Consider the following 9,660-nt stretch of genomic DNA (forward strand, 5'->3'; position numbering starts at 1 on the left):
TTTTTCATGGGATCTGTATGAAAGTTGTCAGAATGTTCACCTTGATGATATCTAGGTCAAGTTCGAAAGTGGGTCACGTGCCTTCAAAAACTAGGTCAGTAGGTCAAATAATAGAAAGACCTTATGACCTCTCTAAAGGCCATATTTTTCATGGGATCTATATGAAAATTGGTCTGAATGTTCATCTTGATGATATCTAGGTCAAGTTCGAAACAGGGTCATGTGCGGTCAAAAACTAGGTCAGTAGGTCTAAAAATAGAAAAACCTTGTGACCTCTCTAGAGGCCATACTTGTGAATGGATCTCCCTAAAAATTGGTCAGAATGTTCATCTTGATGATATCTAGGTCAAGTTTGAAACTGGGTCATGTGCCTTAAAAAACTAGGTCAGTAGGTCAAATAATAGAAAAACCTTGTGACCTCTCTAGAGGCCATACTTTTCATGGGATCTGTATGAAAGTTGGTTAAATTTTTCATTTTATGAATGTAGGTCAAATTTGAAACGGGGTCAACTGCTATAAAAAAACTAGGTCATGGGCTAAAATTTTTAAAAATCTTTTGACCTCTCTAAGGCCAATTTTTTCAATGATCTTCTAAAAAATTGACGAATTTTCACCTTGATGATATCTAGGTCATTTTTAAAAACGGGGCACGGCGGTCAAAAACTAGGCCATAGTATAAAAATAGAAAAACCGGACCCTCAAAGGGGCCAATTTTTTCATGAATCTTCAGAAATTTAGGAGAATGTTCACCTTGATAAATTTTCATAAAAGTTAAAAACGGGGTCACGTCCCTTTCAAAACTAGGCAATAGGTCAAAAATAGAAAAACCTTGTGACCTCTCTAGAGACCATATTTTTCAATGGATCTTCAGAAAATTGGTCAGAATTTTTATCTTGAAATATCTAGGTAAATTTTCAAAACGGGGCACATAGCTCAAAAACTATCACAGTCAAATAAAAAAAAAGGACTCATACCAAAACGGTCATGTGGGAAGAGGGAGCGATTCAGACCATCAGGTCCCTTTTTTATTTTTTCTCTCTCTCTCTCTCCTTTAACTTCTTTTTCTTCTCTCTCCCCTTTCCTTTTTAAGCTGAAAGAATTCTTACCAAAGAAAGTTTTTTTTTTTTTTTTCCAGCGAAATGATTTTTTTTTTGTTTCCAGTCTTAAAATTTTGGGAAAACAATTTTTGTGCTACTTTGAAATGATTATTGTTTTATCACAATACACTTTGTTTTGTCGTTACGCCTACACAGTCTATGTTTGAAAAGCACTAAAAATTTTGTATCAATAAATAACTTTTTTTGTTAAAAATTAAAACTTAAAAAAATTTTTGACTGTGACTTCATTGCTTAAAAAATTAGTTAAAGCCGTCTTTGAAACACCCTTTGGCATTTTTATTTTTTTTAATTTGGAACTCCGAAATAACCAGTCAACGCTAGAGTTGTGCGACTGGTTTTCAAATTTAGGTATGAAAAAAATTATTTTGCATGCTCAGCCAGGTATCTTCATAAACCTTATTGTTTGTGTCTGTTGGTCAGTAATAGCTTTTTAATTAGGTTATGTAACTGTATCCTTTTTATTTTTTTCTTAAAACCCTTTAAAAAAAAATTTTTGCAGTAAAACCAGTCCATTTTTGTAATTTATCCTTTTTATGACATAAGTATCTTGTGCTTAAAATGAGAATGTAGTGTAAAAAAACAACAACAAAAATAGAGATTCAAATAACATTTTTGTACATAAAATATTTCATGAGAATGCCCATTTTTCTTTCTTTTTTTTTATCATAAAATTCATATTTTGAAACATTTTGTAAAAAAGGCGTGATTTTTTTGTCATCTTTCTTAAAACTGTGTAAAATTCATTATTTAGTACATTGTTAAGAAAATTTTTTAAAGAACATGTTTGTTACAAAAAATTTTTTAAATCACATTAAAACATATTTTCATCGTTACAAATATACTTTTAAATCAAGGGTCTCCGCACAATAAGTTTTATGTACTTTTGGGGGCTGAGTGGAAACTATGTAACCAGGGTTAAATTAAGAAAAAATCGGTTTTTTTGTGCTCCCCCACAATTTGGTTTAATTTTAATTTGTAGCCTTGATATAGGCATTTTTATTTTGATATTTTTTTGGGAAAATTTAAAATATTAAAGAGTTTTAAACTTTAAATGGAATTGTAACATTGGACATTTTTTTACAGATTTAAAAATTCTGACGAAATAATTGGTTTTTGACTGGGGCAACACTTTTGAAAAGGTAACACTAAAGAACTTTTGATTGGATTTTGAGAAAAGGAAATTTGTTTTGAACTATATTGTCACTTTTCGAAATTTAAAAAGTTTTTTAGCCCCAAGGGGAAAAGCGTTAGGGGAAAATTTCTGACTAAAAAGATGGTTATTTTTCGAAAATAAGGAACTTACATGGATCATTAAAATTTTTAGGGGACTAAATTAAAAGGGATTTTGGGAAAAAGAAAAAATGAATAAAAAAAAAAAAAATCTTACATATTTTATCTCGGATTTTTGGAAATTGACAAAATTTTAAACCTTCAGAAAAAGGCCATTTTGGGGTAAAACCACAGAATTTAGGCCAACAAAACAAAGATTTCACGTATTTTTTCGTTTTTACTTCTTTTACTCAAAATACGCCCTTGAAAAAAGGGGCGTAAATGGGGAAAGCCCCTGGCGGCGGGGCGTCCCCCGACCCGCCGGACATATCTTTTTCATGCATGAAGGGATTTTTAGAAACTTGCACAGTTGTTACCATCAAAGAGACGGAGTGCTTCGCAAGAACCAGGTCCCTAGGGCTAAGCAAGGTCACACTAAGGGCAAACAAATTCAAGAAGACTTTGCCGGAGCATATTTCTCAGCATAGGGGATTTTTAATGAAATTGGCACAATTTTTCACACATAGAAGGGGTGTCATGCGCAAGAACCCGGTCCCAGCAAAAGGGCAAGTCACACTTAGAGGCAAAGGATACAAAAAATGAAAACTTTTCCGGGGCGCTTTTTCATGCATAGAGGGATTTTTAATAAATGGCAAAAGTTTTACCACCACGAACGAGATCATGCCAAAAAACCCGGCCCAAATTTTAAGGGCAAGGTCACACTTAAAAGGGCCAAAATCCAGATACAAAAATATTTGTCCAAGCATTCTTCTCATCATGGAGGGTTTTGATGTAAATTACCAATTATACACCTCATGAGACGAAGTGTCAGCCATTCCCTTCTTTTGAATTACTTCCCTTTTTTGTTTACTATAAATACTTATAGTAACTTTTCATTTCTATCAAGGGGAAAAAACGAGACCACTTTTGAGTACAATATCAGCCATCCAATTTTTAGGGGTATTTTTTACCAGTCTCTACCTGTAAAGATTTTTGTGAGGGCTTACAATTTTTTTTTTTCATTTTTTTTTTTTTTTTTTTTTTTTTTTTTTGATTAAATTCCCCTTTTTTGTTACATAAATAACTTGTATTTTAACTTTTTTAGCTCACCGTCACAAAGTGACAAGGGAGCTTTTGTGATCGCGCGGGGTCCGTCGTCCGTCGCCGTCCGGCGCCGTGCGTCCGTGCGTCCCTGCGCCGTAAACTTTTTGCTTTGCCACTCTAGAGCACATTTTTCATGGGATCTTTTTTTAAAATTGTCAAATGTTCATCTTGATGAATCTAATAAAATTCGAAACTGGGTCACGTCCATCAAAAACTAGGGCGTAGTCTAAAAAAAAAACCCGTGACCTCTCTAGAGCCATTATTTCACAAATTTCTGAAATTTCAAAATTCACCTTTATGAATTAGGCAATTTTCGAAACTGGTCACGTGGGTCAAAAACTAGCATAGGTCTAAAAATAGAAAAACCTTGTGACCTCTCTAGAGGCCATATTTTTCATGAGATCATTCATGAGTATTGGTCAGAATGTTTATCTTGATGATATCTAGGTCAAGTTCGAAACTGGGTCACGTAGGGTCAAAAACTAGGTCATTAGGTCTAAAAATAGAAAAACCTTGTGACCTCTCTAGAGGCCATATTTCTCAATGCATCTTCATGAAAATTGGTCAGAATGTTCATCTTGATGATATCTAGGTCAGGTTCGAAACTGGGTCACGTGGGTTAAAAACTAGGTCAGTAGGTCTAAAAATAGGAAAACCTTGTGACCTCTCTAGAGGCCATATTTTTCATGAGATCTTCATGAATATTGGTCAGAATGTTTATCTTGATGATATCTAGGTCAAGTTCGAAACTGGGTCACGTAGGGTCAAAAACTAGGTCATTAGGTCTAAAAATAGAAAAACCTTCTGACCTCTCTAGAGGCCATATTTCTCAATGCATCTTCATGAAAATTGGTCAGAATGTTCATCTTGATGATATCTAGGTCAAGTTCGAAACTGGTCACGTGGGGTTTAAAAACTAGTCAGTAGATCTAAAAATAGAAAAACCTTGTGACCTCTCTAGAGGCCATATTTTTCATGAGATCTTCATGAATATTGGTCAAATGTTCACCTTGATGATATCTAGGTCAAGTTCGAAACTGGGTCATGTGGATCAAAAACTAAGGTCAGTAGATCTAAAAATAGAAAAAACCTTGTGACCTCTCTAGTGCCATATTTCTCAATGGATCTTCATGAAAATTGGTCAGAATGTTCACCTTGATGATATCTAGGTCAAGTTCGAAACTGGGTCATGTGCGGTCAAAAACTAGGTCAGTAGGTCTAAAAATAGGAAAACCTTGTGACCTCTCTAGAGGCGATATTTTTCATGGATCTTCATGAAAATTGGTCAGAATGTTTACCTTGAATATATCTAGGTCAAGTTCGAAACTGGTCACGTGGGGTTAAAAACTAGGTCAGTAGATCTAAAAATAGAAAAACCTTGTGACCTCTCTAGAGGCCATATTTTTCATGAGATCTCATGAATATTGGTCAGAATGTTCATCTTGATGATATCTAGGTCAGATTCGAAACTGGGTCACGTGGGGTCAAAAATTAGGTCAGTAGGTCTAAAAATAGAAAAAACCTTGTGACCTCTCTAGAGGCCATATTTATCTATGGATCTTCATGAAAATTGGTGAGAATGTTCAGCTTGATGATATCTAGGTCAGGTTCATAACTGGGTCATGTGCGGTCAAAAACTAGGTCAGTAGGTCGAAAAATAGAAAAACCTTGTGACCCCTCTAGAGGCCATATTTTTCACGAGATCTTCATGAAAATTGGTGAGAATGTTCACCTTGATGATATCTAGGTCAAGTTTAAAAGTGGGTCACGTGCCTTCAAAAACTAGGTCATTAGGTCAAATAATGAAGAAACCTTGTGACCTCTCTAGAGGCCATATTTTTCAATGGATCTTCATGAAAAATGGTCAGAATTTTTTATCTTGATGATATCTAGGTCACATGTGCTCAAAAACTAGGTCACTATGTCAAAAAATAGAAATAACGATGTCATACTCAGTTGAACACGGGGTCATGGGGAAATAGGGGCTTTTCAGGACCATCATGGTCCCTTGTTAAAATTTAACCGGGGGAAAAACCAAGACCACTTTTCTGGGGTACAAATAGATTTACTTTCCAATTTTAGGGTTTTTAAGGTATCTCTACCTGGAAGGAGTTTTTTTTTTGGGGCTTAGAAAACAAAACACTTTTATTACTAAACAACCAAAAAATTTAAAATTCCTTTTGCAAATACAGGTGCTAGAGTAAAGAAATTTGCTGTGACGGGCGTATATTGTGACATTCTTGCACTCTTGTTTCATGTTGGGAAGTTGTTTGATATATTTAGCACACAAGTGAGGAACTTTGTTAGATGTTTGTGAATATGGGAAGGGTTACTTTCTCCAATATTTGAAATGCAAACAATGCATTGAAAGAAAGCCACTAAAATCAAACAAAAATCAGTACAGCTTAAATAAAGATGCATGAAAATGTTTTTTTATTGCACCAGACGTTAGAGACAAGTGTGTACACAATTTATTGATATCTGTACTGTAGGTCACTGTACATAACTGAGTGGTACTTTGGTATCAGTTTCAGATTTATTCAGCAGAGGGTTGATTTATTTGCCTTTTGTCATTCAAAACCCAGTTTTCCTTATGTTATTACAGCTTATTAATGTCTGTTTTGCTGTGATGAAGTTTTTTACTCTTTAACATGAACTTTATACAATGAAGTGATCTCAGTGTGTGTTTTGATTAACCCTTACCCTGCTAAATTTCTATAATGAACTTGTCCATCTTTCAGTTTGGACAGTACCATTAACTGTTAAACAGGGTGCTTAGGCCTAAAAAAAAAAATTCTTTGTTTCCGGTAACATGCTCAAAAAAATTAGGGTAGGTAGGTCGGAAGTTTTTTTTTTTTTGGAATTTTTTTTTATTAAGGGAGACTTTTCGAAAATTATTTTTTGGTCAAAATATGATTACAAATAAGGGGGTTATGCCTTTAGAGCATCAGTAAGTGGATTTCTAACATCACTGGCCATGTCTGAAGCATAAAAAGTGCAGTTTTGCATCATTTTGTTAAAAAATTGAAAAAAATATTCTCCAAGGCCATAAAAACATTTAGGGTCGGGCCAAAAATTTAGGGTAGGTCGGGATACCGGAAACAAACAATTTTTTTTTACGCCTTATCAAAAAGATACTGACTAAATGGCGAACAGTGCAGATCGTGAGATGTGGAACCAAAATTTGTAGTCCTGTTTGGTGCCATATAACCTAAACTGTGTTGGTGCACCATAAAACCCAAATAAATAAGGACAGCATGGATGTGCAGGCTGATGATGATCATGATCTACACTGGTTGCAAAGGCAGAATCATTTGTGTCCAGCTTGGTAAGGGTTGATTAACAGGCACAAATATACACAAATTTGCTGTGGTTTATACATAATGGCTGTGGTAAATGCACAAAAGGTTTAGGTTTATATGAGAGACGTCGTGGTAAAAGGGACCTTTTTGTTAATTTTCTGAAAGAAAAAAATAATTATATTCTTTGTATGAAATAATTTCTGTGATGACTACATATCTATTGTTCATGCACATGAAAATGGCAAAAATAAGGGTTTTACGATTTTCATTGCTTCTGCTATCCTTTAATATGTAAAGGAAGAGAAAAAAGTTCAAATATATTTATTTGAACTTTTAAACATAACTGATATCTCAGACTCAAGACTCTACCTGAAATTAACGTTTGAAAGGGTTTTCAGCAGTGTGTATAAATGATGTCACTAAAATGAATTTCTTTAATTTCAAACTGCCATATCTTTCTCAATAACAATCAGATTCCAAAAATTCTTTCAGCATTATGAACGGCTTCACATTAAACTAATGTCTAGTTTGGTATTTTCACAAACAGCCATTCCTCTATATGGTCCTTTTTAGTATGGCAGCTCACATATTCAAGGGGTGATTTTAAGCTGTGTTGTTATAGTTTTGATTTATCTGTGCTGGAAATGAGTTGGCCTACACTTGTATCATAATGAGATTTTAAGTTTCTAACCATTGTGGTATTCATTGATATGTATTTTTAAAGGGACATGCCACCAGATTTTCTTTTACAGAATAGAAAAGATTTTCATTTGTTAGTTACAGCAAAATTATCCAATTTCACGAGCACGGAATTTCAACATTTGTAGATATAATAAATGTATTTGTTAGGGTTAAAATTCATGGATTTGTGCAACCAAGAAATTCACAAATTTCAAAATTAGACACCCCCCGCCCACCACAGAAAAAAAAAGCTTGTCTGGTTTTTAGGTTTTTAGAAGGCCATTGAATAAAGATGTTTTTGAAATAGAAGGGTTTCATTTGTACTTTTTATTGTACTCAAAATACATCAACTTAATAACTTAATTGATACTAAATTGGATTTCTCTTATTTTTACAAATGTTGCCATTGATTTAAAACTAAATTGAAATTTGGATGTTTATCTGGGGGCATGTACCTTTTAACTTGCAGTAAGTTCTGAAAAAGATGGTTGAAATGTATTTTGTGAAATGTTTCTGTTACTCTAAATATTTATGGTTGTTGCAATTTTTGACAGAATGTCCCTTCTTTTATACGAAAACACGAGAAAAAGGTGAAAAAGACCATTGACTAGACAAAAATTTAGTGAAAATACTGAATTCACGGTTTAAAAATTGAACTCTGATATTGGTTCAATGGTGAGAACTGAACAACCAAACACATTGTGTTGAATAAGAAGAAATAATTTTGATATTTGTCTTCAATGCAATATGTACAAGATTGACAGTATGTATATAGTGTTATAATCAAAGTTTGAACATAAATGTAGTATATGTAAATATTGATATACCACACTAGTGCAATGATATTATGATTGTTACTGTTTATAGATCTATAAATAGCTTGACATTGTTAAGGTTTTTCTCTCGACCAGGATATAATTTGTATTAAATTTGTCTCTGGAAATAATACTAGTTTTGTCTCTTCTATCAGTGTGAAAGTGTTAGGCTGTCCATTGCATTTACTAGCCTGAATATTCGATTCCCACCACATACACATTTGTTACTGTGTATCTGAATACTATGAATTCATTATTATTACATACTCGTTTCTATTCCCCGTTAAGTTACACTGGTACCGGAAACGTCAATATTTTCCCATACACTGACGCCTGAATTTCATATCGGGTGCGTGACGTAATTCAGTGTGTGTTGTTGCACTATTTTTTAGCTCATCTGATTTTTTGAAAAAAAATGATGAGTTATTGTCATCACTTGAGCGGTTGTCGGCGTCGGCGTCTGCGTCGGCGTTGCCTGGTTAAGTTTTATGTTTAGGTCAGCTTTTCTCCTAAACTATCAAAGCTATTGCTTTGAAACTTGGAATACTTATTTACAATCATAAGCTGACCCTGTATAGCAAGAAACATAACTCCATCTTGCTTTTTGCAAGATTTATGGCCCCTTTTGTACTTAGAAAATATCAGATTTCTTGGTTAAGTTTTATGTTTAGGTCAACTTTTCTCCTAAACTATCAAAGCTATTGCTTTGAAACTTGGAATACTTGTTTACCATCTAAGCAGACCCTGTACATCAAGAAACATAACTCCATCTTGCTTTTTGCAAGAATTATTGCCCCTTTTGGACTTAGAAAATCAGTTTTCTTGGTTAAGTTTTATGTTTAGGTCAGCTTTTATCCTAAACTATCAAAGCTATTGCTTTAAAACTTGCAACACTTGTTCACCATCATAAGCTGACCCTGTACAGCAAGAAACATAACTCCATCATGCTTTTTGCAAGATTTATGGCCCCTTTTGGACTTAGAAAATATCAGATTTCTTGGTTAAGTTTTATGTTTAGGTCAACTTTTTCTCTTAAACTATCAAAGCTATTGCTTTGAAACTTGCAACACTTGTTCACCATCATAAGCTGACCCTGTACAGCAAGCAACATAACTCCATCCTGCTTTTTGCAATAATTATTGCCCCTTTTGGACTTAGAAAATCATTTTCTTGGATGAGTATTATGTTTAAGTATACTTTTCTCATAAACTATCAAAGCTATTGCTTTAAAACTTGCAACAGTTTTTCACAATCATAAGTGGACACTGTACATCAAGAAACATAACTCTATCCTGCTTTTTGCAAGAATGATGGCCCTTTTTAGACTTAGAAAATCATGGGTAGGACAATATTTCTATTATACAAAAAAAA

This window comes from Mercenaria mercenaria, chromosome 10 (genome assembly GCF_021730395.1).
Source record: "Mercenaria mercenaria strain notata chromosome 10, MADL_Memer_1, whole genome shotgun sequence".
Taxonomy (NCBI): domain Eukaryota; kingdom Metazoa; phylum Mollusca; class Bivalvia; order Venerida; family Veneridae; genus Mercenaria; species Mercenaria mercenaria.